The 10,569-nt window shown below is 26.5% G+C and overlaps 1 protein-coding gene across 1 annotated transcript in view; it reads right to left on the bottom strand.

The window, feature by feature from the left end:
• Window positions 1-10,569, bottom strand: part of LOC117180918 (facilitated trehalose transporter Tret1-2 homolog) — an 889,009-nt gene that overhangs the window by 179,871 nt on the left and 698,569 nt on the right. The window lies entirely within an intron of this gene.

Genomic DNA, 10,569 nt, shown 5'->3' with positions numbered 1-10,569 from the left:
GTTACTTACAATCAAAATAAACGACGCTCATTTATGTACTTCATGCTGAGATCTAAATATCAATGTACTCACCTGAAACAGTTAAAAAAGTATAAAGGTCATTCATATGGTCGTTGAATGTAATGCGCAATTATTTAAATTACAATTAAAAATATAGAATTCATTGAGTTTTAATTAATTAGAGATATCCATATAACTTGAATAAATTAGCAACAATTTTATGCAGCCTATCAAATTGAATTTAGTCCCACTCTAAAATGGGTGTACTAACCATGTAAAATGTTTATTTTTATCAGTTAGCAAGGTCAGGATGGCCTGTTTAATCGAAAAAAAATTCGCATTTCGCAAAAATTGTTCTCAACCATCGAATTAAAAAATCTCGAACTATTAAAGCTGAAAATGTTTTAATTTGAAGTAATCAAAACTGAAATGCAAATTAAAGCCCCAAAAGTGAAGTTTAAAATTTAACTGTTCAGTTTTTGGCTGAATATTAGTATTTTTAATTGAAAATTCAACATTTCGGTTGATAATACATGTGCTTTGTTGAAAAATCGTTTTTTTTTCTTAAAAATATAATCTTATTTGTTGAAAATTCATCTTTCTAGTTTGAAATTGAACCATCTGGTTCCAAATATTTTTTGATAATTTAACTCAAAATTTTAATTGAAAATTAATATTTCCAATTAAAAAAAAATTTGCCCGATTCGCGGGCACATTATCGTAGTGACTTCTTTTTTGTTAAAGCTCCTAGGGCTTTAACGAATAGATTCTCATCACGTATCTCGTGCTTCGCATTCGAATTTGTATCTCAACTTGTATATCATTTCCATAAATGTATATTTTTACAATGCATAAAATGTATTGATATTAAAACAAACAGTTATTAAACATTTTACTACAACTTCTGCCGGCTTTTCAAAAACTGACTTTATTCATTTCCAATTTTATTTTACGATTCAAACGTAGCACATACGTCATATGATCCTATTCTCATATTCCCGGCCCACAGTGGGAAAAAATGACATTTTTGGTTCAAAATAACGTACAGCCCACAAATATTGAGAGATTTGAAAAAAAATTTGAAAAAAAGCTGTTAAGATTTCTAAGATAGTTGTCGAGCCTGATGTTTGAATTAGGTTTTCAATTTTTTATACATGAACAAATAAGACGAAAAAATGGCCTTTTTATCTATTTGACGTTCACAGTGCTCACTATAGTAACAGGTAAAGTGTTGAAATCGCCCAAGTTCTATAAACTAATATTAGCTAAACATGTTTCAATATTACATATTAAACAACAAAAATTTTTAATAAACTTATTATTTGTTGAAAAAATCTTTTCTTTGATTTTCCAAAATCATACGTTTTTTCTTTGTCGGAAGAAAAATTCGGTTTCTTAAATGCTAGTCTTTTCAGATGGGAACTTGATGGGATTTTTAGCAACATTCATAATAAGTTGATAAATTTTATTATTTTTCTAAACAAATTTGATGAACAAATGCATTAATCAGGCATTCGTCCACAGAAAAATTCGTTTTTTTCTTTTTCCGCAGTTTTAATTAGTATTTCGAAATAAATCAATTTTTCATCGACAGATGCCCCAATAATGTATTTGTTTATTAAATTTGTTTTAAAAAAAATCATAAAATTGATCAAAAAATCATAAATTTTGCTGAAATTGTCATGAACTTCTCAACTGAAAAGACTGCCATTAAAAAAAAATCTGCCGTCAAACGCCCGAATAATGCATTTGTTTATTAAATTTTAAAATATTTATTAAAAAAATTTAGTAAAGTTTATTAAAGTTTAGAATATTTGTCGAAAAATGCCTGATTCCTGAATTTTTACATTGAATTTGTTTATAATATAAACAATTATAATCAGAAGAGAAAACTTTTTCACATAATATTGTTTTGATTCAATTTCTTGCAACATAACTTGAAAAAACGTGTGTTTATGTAAAATTGTAGAAATTTTTTTTTTAACAATAAAATTTGTTAAGAATAAATTTTTTTTGTATATCGTCTAATTTTTGAATATCTTTAACTAATGCTATGTTATGCAACTTAAGCGATTTCAACCACTTTCCTGTTATTGACGAGCACTGACAATGTCAAATAGAAAAAATGCAATTTTTTCGTCATATTTTTTTTTTTTTTATAAAAAAATTAAAAACCAATGTGCACTCCTTTAAGTCCGAAACCAAAAACACTTTTTTTGCAGTTTTTTTAATAATCTTGTAGGGCATTTGAAAAGAAACATTTTTCTTCTCTTGACTTTTTTTTTACTTTTTTCTTCTTCTGACAGATAACACACACCCACACACACAGAGAGACAGGCCCATTCGTAAAAACCTGTTTTTCGGATTCAGGGGGTCCCAAAACGTGGGCATTTGAAACAAAAGGAGGGGGGGGGGGTCAAATTTTCCACAAATTTATTGCCTTCTCTTGATGAGAATGTAATAATATTTTGTAGTTGAAAATTCAACTATTTCGTTGAAAATGCATGTACTTTGTTGAAAATTAGTTATTCTTTTAAAGAAAATTAATTTTTTTGGTTGAAACTTGATTTTTTTTTTGTTGAAAATCAAACTATTTGGTTGAAGTTCAGGTTTTTTTTAATTAATCATTTTTTGACCGTAAAAAAATCTTGTTAATTAAAAAATCATCTGTTTGGTTAAGAAATGAACTAGTTCATTTAAAATTCATTTTTTGATTAAATGTTCATCATTTCATTAAATTTTTTTAAGTACCTGTTTTGCTGTAAATTCGTTTTTAGAGATTCAAAGTAATTTGTTGAAAAAATAAATTAACAATTAAATTTTCGGTTTAAAAAATGACCTTTTTTTAGTTGAAAACTCGAGTATGTAGTTAAAAATTCATGTATTTTTATAAAATCCATTCTTTTTGGTATAAAATTAATCTGGTTAGTTAAAATGTCAATTTTCATTATAAAAATCAACTATTTTTCTTGAAAATTGTTTTTTTTGTTGTCAGTAATTAATTAATTTAATTATGAATTTCACTAATCCGTTTTTGGTGAAAAATTTATCTACCTTGTATAGATGAAAATTCAATTATTCGTTTAAAAATTCAGTTTTTGGTGAAAGATTCATTATTTTGTTTTAAAATAGATTTTTTTACTTGAAAATTGAACTATTTGGTTGAAACTAATTAAAAAAATTGTCTTTCTGCTTGAAATTTCTTTCTCTAGTTGAAAATTCAGGTATTTTGTATAGATTTAATGTATTCATCTTTGTGTTAAAAATTAAACTTTTTAGTCCAAAGATCGTTTTTTTGGTTGAAGATTTATCATTTTAGTTAATTTAAGTTATAATATTTTTGGATTTTTTACTAACATTTTTTCTTTCGTAAGATTTTCCATTCCCCTCTTTTCTAATTTCGACATAGACTATTGTGGGTAGAAGTAGCAATAATAAAATCCTCTAAGTAAAAAAATCATTCATCCAAACGCAAGGGGAATAGTAAAACTCAGGGATAAATTTGGTGGCACTTAATTTCAAAACAAAGTCCCATCTCGCTCGGTCTCTGTACACGAAAATACTGTATTTTTTTACAAACAAAACTGCAGATTCAGTTCAAATCAGGCGACGTTTCGTACCCTAATTCAGAAGGAAACGATACCTTGTTGCAGCCTATTGTGTTAGTCGAAAAACTGTTAAAACCATTGTCAAGTGTCAAATGGACAAGAAATGGCAGTAGATGATGTTTCATACCCTAAGTCAGAAGGAAACGATATCTTGTTACAGTTTACTCTTTTTGCCGCAAAACTGTAAAAGCAATTGACAGCGAGTGATTTTTATACCCTTAGTCAGAGAGAAACGGTACCTTGTTGCAGTCTATTGATTGTGTCGCAGAATGGAAAAAAAGTTGACAGCAGGTGGCGTTCCATATTCCAAATCTGAGAGAAACGATATCTTCTTGCAGTATATTTCTTTCTCATAAAACTGTAAAAATAATTTACAGTGGTTGATTTTCATACCCTAAGTCAGAGGGAAATGGTAACTCGTTGAAGTCTATTTATTTGGTCGCAAAATGAAAAAAATGACTTCAGATAACGTTTAATACCCCAAGTCAGAGGCAAACGACATTTTGTTGTAGCCTATTGTTTTTGCCGCAAAACTGTACAAACAATTAACAGCACGTGACTTCGTACCCAAAGTCAGAGGGAAACGATGCCTGGTTGTAGTCTATTGATTTTGTCGCAAAATGGACAAGAAATGGCAGCAGATGATGTTTTATACCTTAATTTAGATGGACACGATATCTTGTTTCAGACTATTGTTGTTGACACAAAACTATAAAAATAGTTAACAACGGGTGACTTTTCGTACCCTATATCAGAGGGTAATTATACCTTATTGCAGTCTATTGATTTTGTCGCAAAATGGAAAAAATATTGATAGCAGGTGACGTTTCATACCCCAAGTCAGAAGTAAACGATATCTTGTTGCAGCCTATTGTTTTTGCCACAAAACTGTAAAAGCAATTGACAGAAGGTGATAATTCAGACCCAAAGTCAGAGGAAATGATACCTTGTTGTAATCTATTGATTTTGTCGCAAAATGGAAAAAATAATTAACAGCAGGTGATTTTTCATACCCTAAGTCAGAGGGAAATGACACCTGTTGCAGTCTATTGTTTTTGCCACAAAACTGTGAAAATAATTGACGGCAGGTGACTTTTCGTACCCTAATTCAGAGGGAAACGATACCTTGTTTCAGGGTGGTTTCACACTACCAAGGTTAATTTTTGTTTCAGGGAAATAGTACCCTGAAATTAGCGTTAGATTCACACTTGTTTTTTCTGTGAACATTATATTATTAAATTTGATATTTTCATTCATATATTATTTTTGCACTCTTTCTTTTTGTCAGAAGCACTTGTTTTTTAATGTCCTCGCTTCTGGAATAAATAAATGCAAATTCTGACTTTATCTAGAGCTATCCACATTCTTTTTTCAGGGAAATATTTTTCCATGACAAATATCAGACTAGGTATTTCATTTCATTTGACATGTTCGTAAGATACGCGCGCACACGCTTTACGATAATCTGTGCAACGACCTACACGGAAGGCAGAGAATAAACATTGACTGAAATGTGAAATATTTCGACGAATGTGTGTTGAATTACAGAAACCGTGTATATGGAGACCCACGCATGGAAACTAGGGGAAATATTGTCCTTTTCGTGTCTCTAACTCACAAATGCTAGGCGGAAAACTGATGGAAAATAATTTGAATTATGCAAATTTCATGATTGTTTTAACGCTCATCAAATTTTCATAGTAAGGGGGGACTTTGAAAAAATAGCTGTATTTTCAAAAAAATAAGCAAATTTTCAACAAAATACTTGAATTTTTAACGAAATATTTAACATTTTTTATTATATGTTTGAGGGTATGATTTTTTAATTTTAAAAGACGAATTTTCAACTAAACAGTTAAATTTCTGGCAAAAAATATCTCAACAGAATAGCTGAATTTTATTTTAAACATGGAAAGACGAATTTGCACCAAGAATATAATTTTTATTTCATTCTAAACCAAATAGTTGAATTTTCAATTAAAAATATAAGTTTTTTACCAAAAATGAAATATTGACAATTTCAATTTAAAAAAATATTTTTCAATAAAAAAATATTATTTTTAAAAAGGGGGATTGATTTTCTTTTTAAAATGACGAAATTTCCACAAAACAGTTGAATTTTTCACACGACAATATGAATTTTCAATAAAAAAGTGAATTTTCCACCAAATAGATGATTTTTGAACTAAAAATTATTAGTTTTGAAAATCAATTTAAAAAAAATTGTACCAGTGAAATTGAATAAGAAAGAGGAACTTCCCACAAAATAGTTAAAAAATGGAATAGATACTTTTTTATTTAAAAAATTCATTTTAAAAAAAATGACATGAATTTTCCACGAAACAGTTGAATTTTCCCAGCAGCAATATAGATTTTCAGAAAAAAGTGCATTTTTTACAAAGTAATTAATTTTTTAAATCAATATTTTAGTTTTTAAGCAAAAAGTTGAATTTTCTACAAAAGCGATAGAAATTGTAACCAAATAGATGAATTTTCATCTAAAAGAAAAGATTACTTTTAAAAAAGAGAAGAATTTTTTACGAGTAAAATTGAATAAAAAATTCGAATTTTTAGCAAAATAGTTAAATTTCTAACCAAAAAAGATAACTCAACAAAATAGTTGAATTTTAAACCCACAAAAATGAATTTTCAGCTTAGAATGTAAATTTAAATAAAGAGAGCCGAATTCAACTACAAAAATATAAGATTTTAACCATAAATAGAATAATTACACTTTCAATTAAAAAAATTAATTTTGAACAAAAAAAAATGATTTTCAAAAAAGGGAATTAAGTTCCTTCTCAAAATGACGAAATTTCAACAAATGGCATGAATTTTTCACGAAAAGGTTGAATTTTCCACCCGAAATTATGACTTTTTAATAGAAAAGTACATTTTCTACCAAGTAGTTAATTTTTTAATCAATAATTTAATTATTAATCAAATAGTTGAACTTTCTACAAAATAAGGAGAACTTTTACCCAAATATATACATTTTAAATGAAAAAAATGATTAGTTTAGAAGATTTATTTTTAAAACAAAAAAAACGAAGTTTGTACCAGTTAAATTGAATAGAAAAGTCAAATTTTCAACATAATAGTCAAATTTTTAACCATAAAAAATAACTCAACAAAATAGTTGAGTTTTAAACCTACAAAGGTGAATTTTCACAAAGAATATAAGTTCCAATTAATAGAGCCGAAATTTTCAAATACAAAAATATAAGTTTCTAACTATAAATGGAATATTTACTTTCAATTAAAAAAATTTTTTACAAAAAAAAAAGATTTTTAAAAAAATGGTATTAATTTTCTTCTCAAAATGACGAATTTTCAACAAATCAGATAAATTTTCTTAAACAACCTTAAATTTTCCACCCGACACTATGAATTTTCATCAGAAAAGTGAATTTTCTACCAAGTAGTTAATTTTTTAAAACAATAATTTAGGTCTTAAGCAAGTAATTGAATTTTCTACAAAAGCAGTAGAATTTTTAAACGAGATGATGAATTTTAAACTAAAAAAAATCAGTTTTGAAGATTTATTTTTAACAACCAAGAAACGAGTTTTTCACCAGTTAAATTTAATAAAAAAAGGCGAATTTTCTACAAAATAGTTAAAATTTTGAACAAAAAGGTAACTCAATAAAATTTAAATCTTAAAAGAGGATGATTTTCACCATGAATGTAAATTTCAATTAATAGAATAGTTGCACCTTCTTCTCAAAATGACGAATTTTCATCAAATGACATGAATTTTCCACAAAAAGGTTAAATTTTCCACGCGACACTATTAATTTTCAACAAAGAAGTAAATTTTCTACCAAGTAGTATATTTTTTCAATAAATAATTAAATTTCAAACGAAATAGTTGAATTTTCGAACAAAGCAGTAAATTTTTCAACCAAATAGATGAATTTTCAAATAAAAAAAAAGTTTCCAATCAAAACTGGAATGTCTACATTTTTAGTTAAGAAAATGAATTTTCAACAAATAAAAAAACGAATTTTCAACAGAATACATGAATTTTACACAAAAAACTTGAATTTTCTAATCTACACTGGATTTTGAACACAAAAGATGAAATTCTGCAAAGTATTTAATGTTTTGAATTTATAGTTTAATTTTGAACAAAATAGTTGAATTGTCTACCAAAATAATTGAATTTTGAATTTTAAAAGATAAAATTTGAACCGAAAATGGAAAATTTACATTTTTATTTTGAAAAATTAATTTTCAACTATAAAACTAGTATTCTGCCAGTTAACTTGAACCAAAAATGACGAGCTTTTAACAAAAGATTTGAATCCAGTTATAAAAAAATTTTCTACCCAAAAAGACGAATTTTCAACAAAATATATGAATTTTCATCGAGAAAAGATCAGTTTTCAACCTAAAATATCAATTATATATAAAAAAATTGAATATTTACAAGCTCAGTGAAGAAAATTAATTCTAAATAAAAACAGCAAAAAAACGGAGGATTTTTATAGTAAGAAAATTAATTTCCTTAAAAAAAAGATGAATTATCAACAAAATATATAAATTTTCAAACAAATCCTTGAATTTTTAACTAAAATTATGAATCTTTGAAAAAAATGAATTTTTTTATAAAATAGTTCGTAGTTCAACCAGAATTGAATTTTCAACAAAAATTTGGTTATTGTTAAGAAGTTATTTTTTGTTCAATGAAAAAAATTTTGTTAAAGAAACGGGTCTTATAATTCAAAATAAATATTTTACTGAGTGAAGCTTATAGGATAGGTTTGTCAAAAATAGTTACTGTAGAACTTAAATTTACTGTTAGGCCTATATTTTGACTCAAATTAAGTCCGTCCTAAAAATAATAATTTGAAAAATTTTTGAGATAACATTGAACCCTTCCGGACTAAACTTCAGTTTAGTGGAAGCTTAATTTAAGTCCAGAAACGTCTTACTTTGAAGTAAGTTTTTTCTTGACTTAAATTTAGACCGAAAAATAAGTGTGAATTTCAGTCCTGGTAAAAAAGTGACTAGAATTAAGCAATTTTATGATCCTAAACTTTTATGATCCTAAAATTTTTGAGTTTAATCCTCAACTCAAACTAAGCCAGTCCTATATATTTATGACTTTTATCTGTGTTATTTCTGTAAGACCAGCTAGACTAGATTAAAAGTTGTAAAAATTTGATTGCAACTTAATGACGCATTCTATTTTTATGAAATATTTTTCGGTCGTCTAACCGAAAGCTTGTATACCTTGATCTCTCGATGGACCTTTTGTCGGGATTAGAAAAATATAATCCGATTTGAGAAGAAGCTACCGCACATTTACACAATTCTCCGATTTATCACTGACTATGCAATAAACTCGTTTGTAATGTAGATAATCTCCTCAGTTCGTTTTTTCTTTTTAAATAATTTTTTCCCTGAAATAAGTCGAAATTTATTTCATGGATTATTGAAGTAAAAATGGTGTTTCCAATTATAAATTAGAACAATTTATATCGGTATTAATCACAATAAACATGAAAATAATGATTTTCTAGATTAAGAAACATGCTCTTATTTTGAATTTATACCTTATAACACAATTAATTAAATAAATAATTACCAGCATGAGATTCTTATTTTATTGATTATTTTCGTATATAATATTTACAGAAGTGGACTAGGTTTTAATATTAACTAATTCTTTATTATTTATTGATTATACTAGTTAATGAATAAAGTCGTCTTTCTTGATTGGAAATTTATCTTTGTTTATTGACAGTCAAACTTTTTTGTTAATATTTAACTCTTTTCTGGAAAATTCGTATTTTTAGTTTAAAAATTCAACTATTTAGTTACACATTTGACTGTTTTGTTATATATTCGTCCTTTTGAATTGTAAATTCATATTTCTTTGTTGAAAATAAACTTTGTTCATAAATATTTAACTAATTTCTAACAAGTTCGTCTTTTTGGTTTAAAAATTCAACTTCTTTGTTGATAATTAAACTATTTTCTTGAAAAATCAAACATTTTGTTGAAAATTTAATTGTTTTGTTGAAAATTCGTCATTTTTGGTAGAAAAAATATATTTCTTTATTTGAAATCAATTGTTTTGTAAAAAATTCAACAGTTTTATTGAAAATTTGTTTTTTCGGATTAAAAATATATGTTAAATATGTTTGTTGAAAGTTCTTTGCTTTGGTTTGAAAATTCATCTCTTTTAGTAGAAATGTCATGTTCTTTGGATAAAAATGCAACTGTGGGTAAAAAGTAAAACATTTCAGAAAAAACGCAATATGTCTGGCATTTATGTAGATGCAGATAGTTATTGACAGTAATAATTAGTTTAAAAAATTATTTTTGCTAAATTTAATATACTTTTTAGTCACTCTTAATGAAAAATAGACAAATAGTTTAAAATTTCAGAAAAAACCGCAACGTTCTACTATCAAGCAAAAAGAATATTATTAACAATAATAATTCATTTAATAAGCTATCACTTTCTTTAACTAGAATTAATTATTACGTCACTCTAATTGAAAAGTGGACAAAAAGTTTTAAAAATCATAAAAAACGCAAATATCTAGTAATAATATAGAATTCCTAGCATTATTCAAAGCTAATATTATTAACAATAATGAGAAATTAATTAAACGTTTACTTTTGTTAACATTAATTCACTCTAATTGAAAATTGGAGAAATTAAAAAAAATTTTAAAACTGACAACAAAAACATTTTTAGCTCAAAAAACTCGCAATACCCGTTTCTCACTTATGAGATTTGTTTTTTTTTTTCATATGGGAAATACATAAACTTTTGCGTCATCTCTAAATATAATTAAAAAAAAAAAAGATTAATTTCTGTGTGCAGTTGATCAAATCTCCAGGCGACACGCATGAAGATTCGAAAAAAAATTTTCGACCCCCCTAAAGTGGGGGGGCTTGAGGGGAAGTGAGAAGTGGGGGATGAGGGGAGCGAGAAAAGGGG

Source organism: Belonocnema kinseyi, chromosome 9 (genome assembly GCF_010883055.1).
Source record: "Belonocnema kinseyi isolate 2016_QV_RU_SX_M_011 chromosome 9, B_treatae_v1, whole genome shotgun sequence".
Classification (NCBI taxonomy): Eukaryota; Metazoa; Arthropoda; class Insecta; order Hymenoptera; family Cynipidae; genus Belonocnema; species Belonocnema kinseyi.
This window is presented reverse-complemented; position numbering and strand designations above follow the sequence as displayed.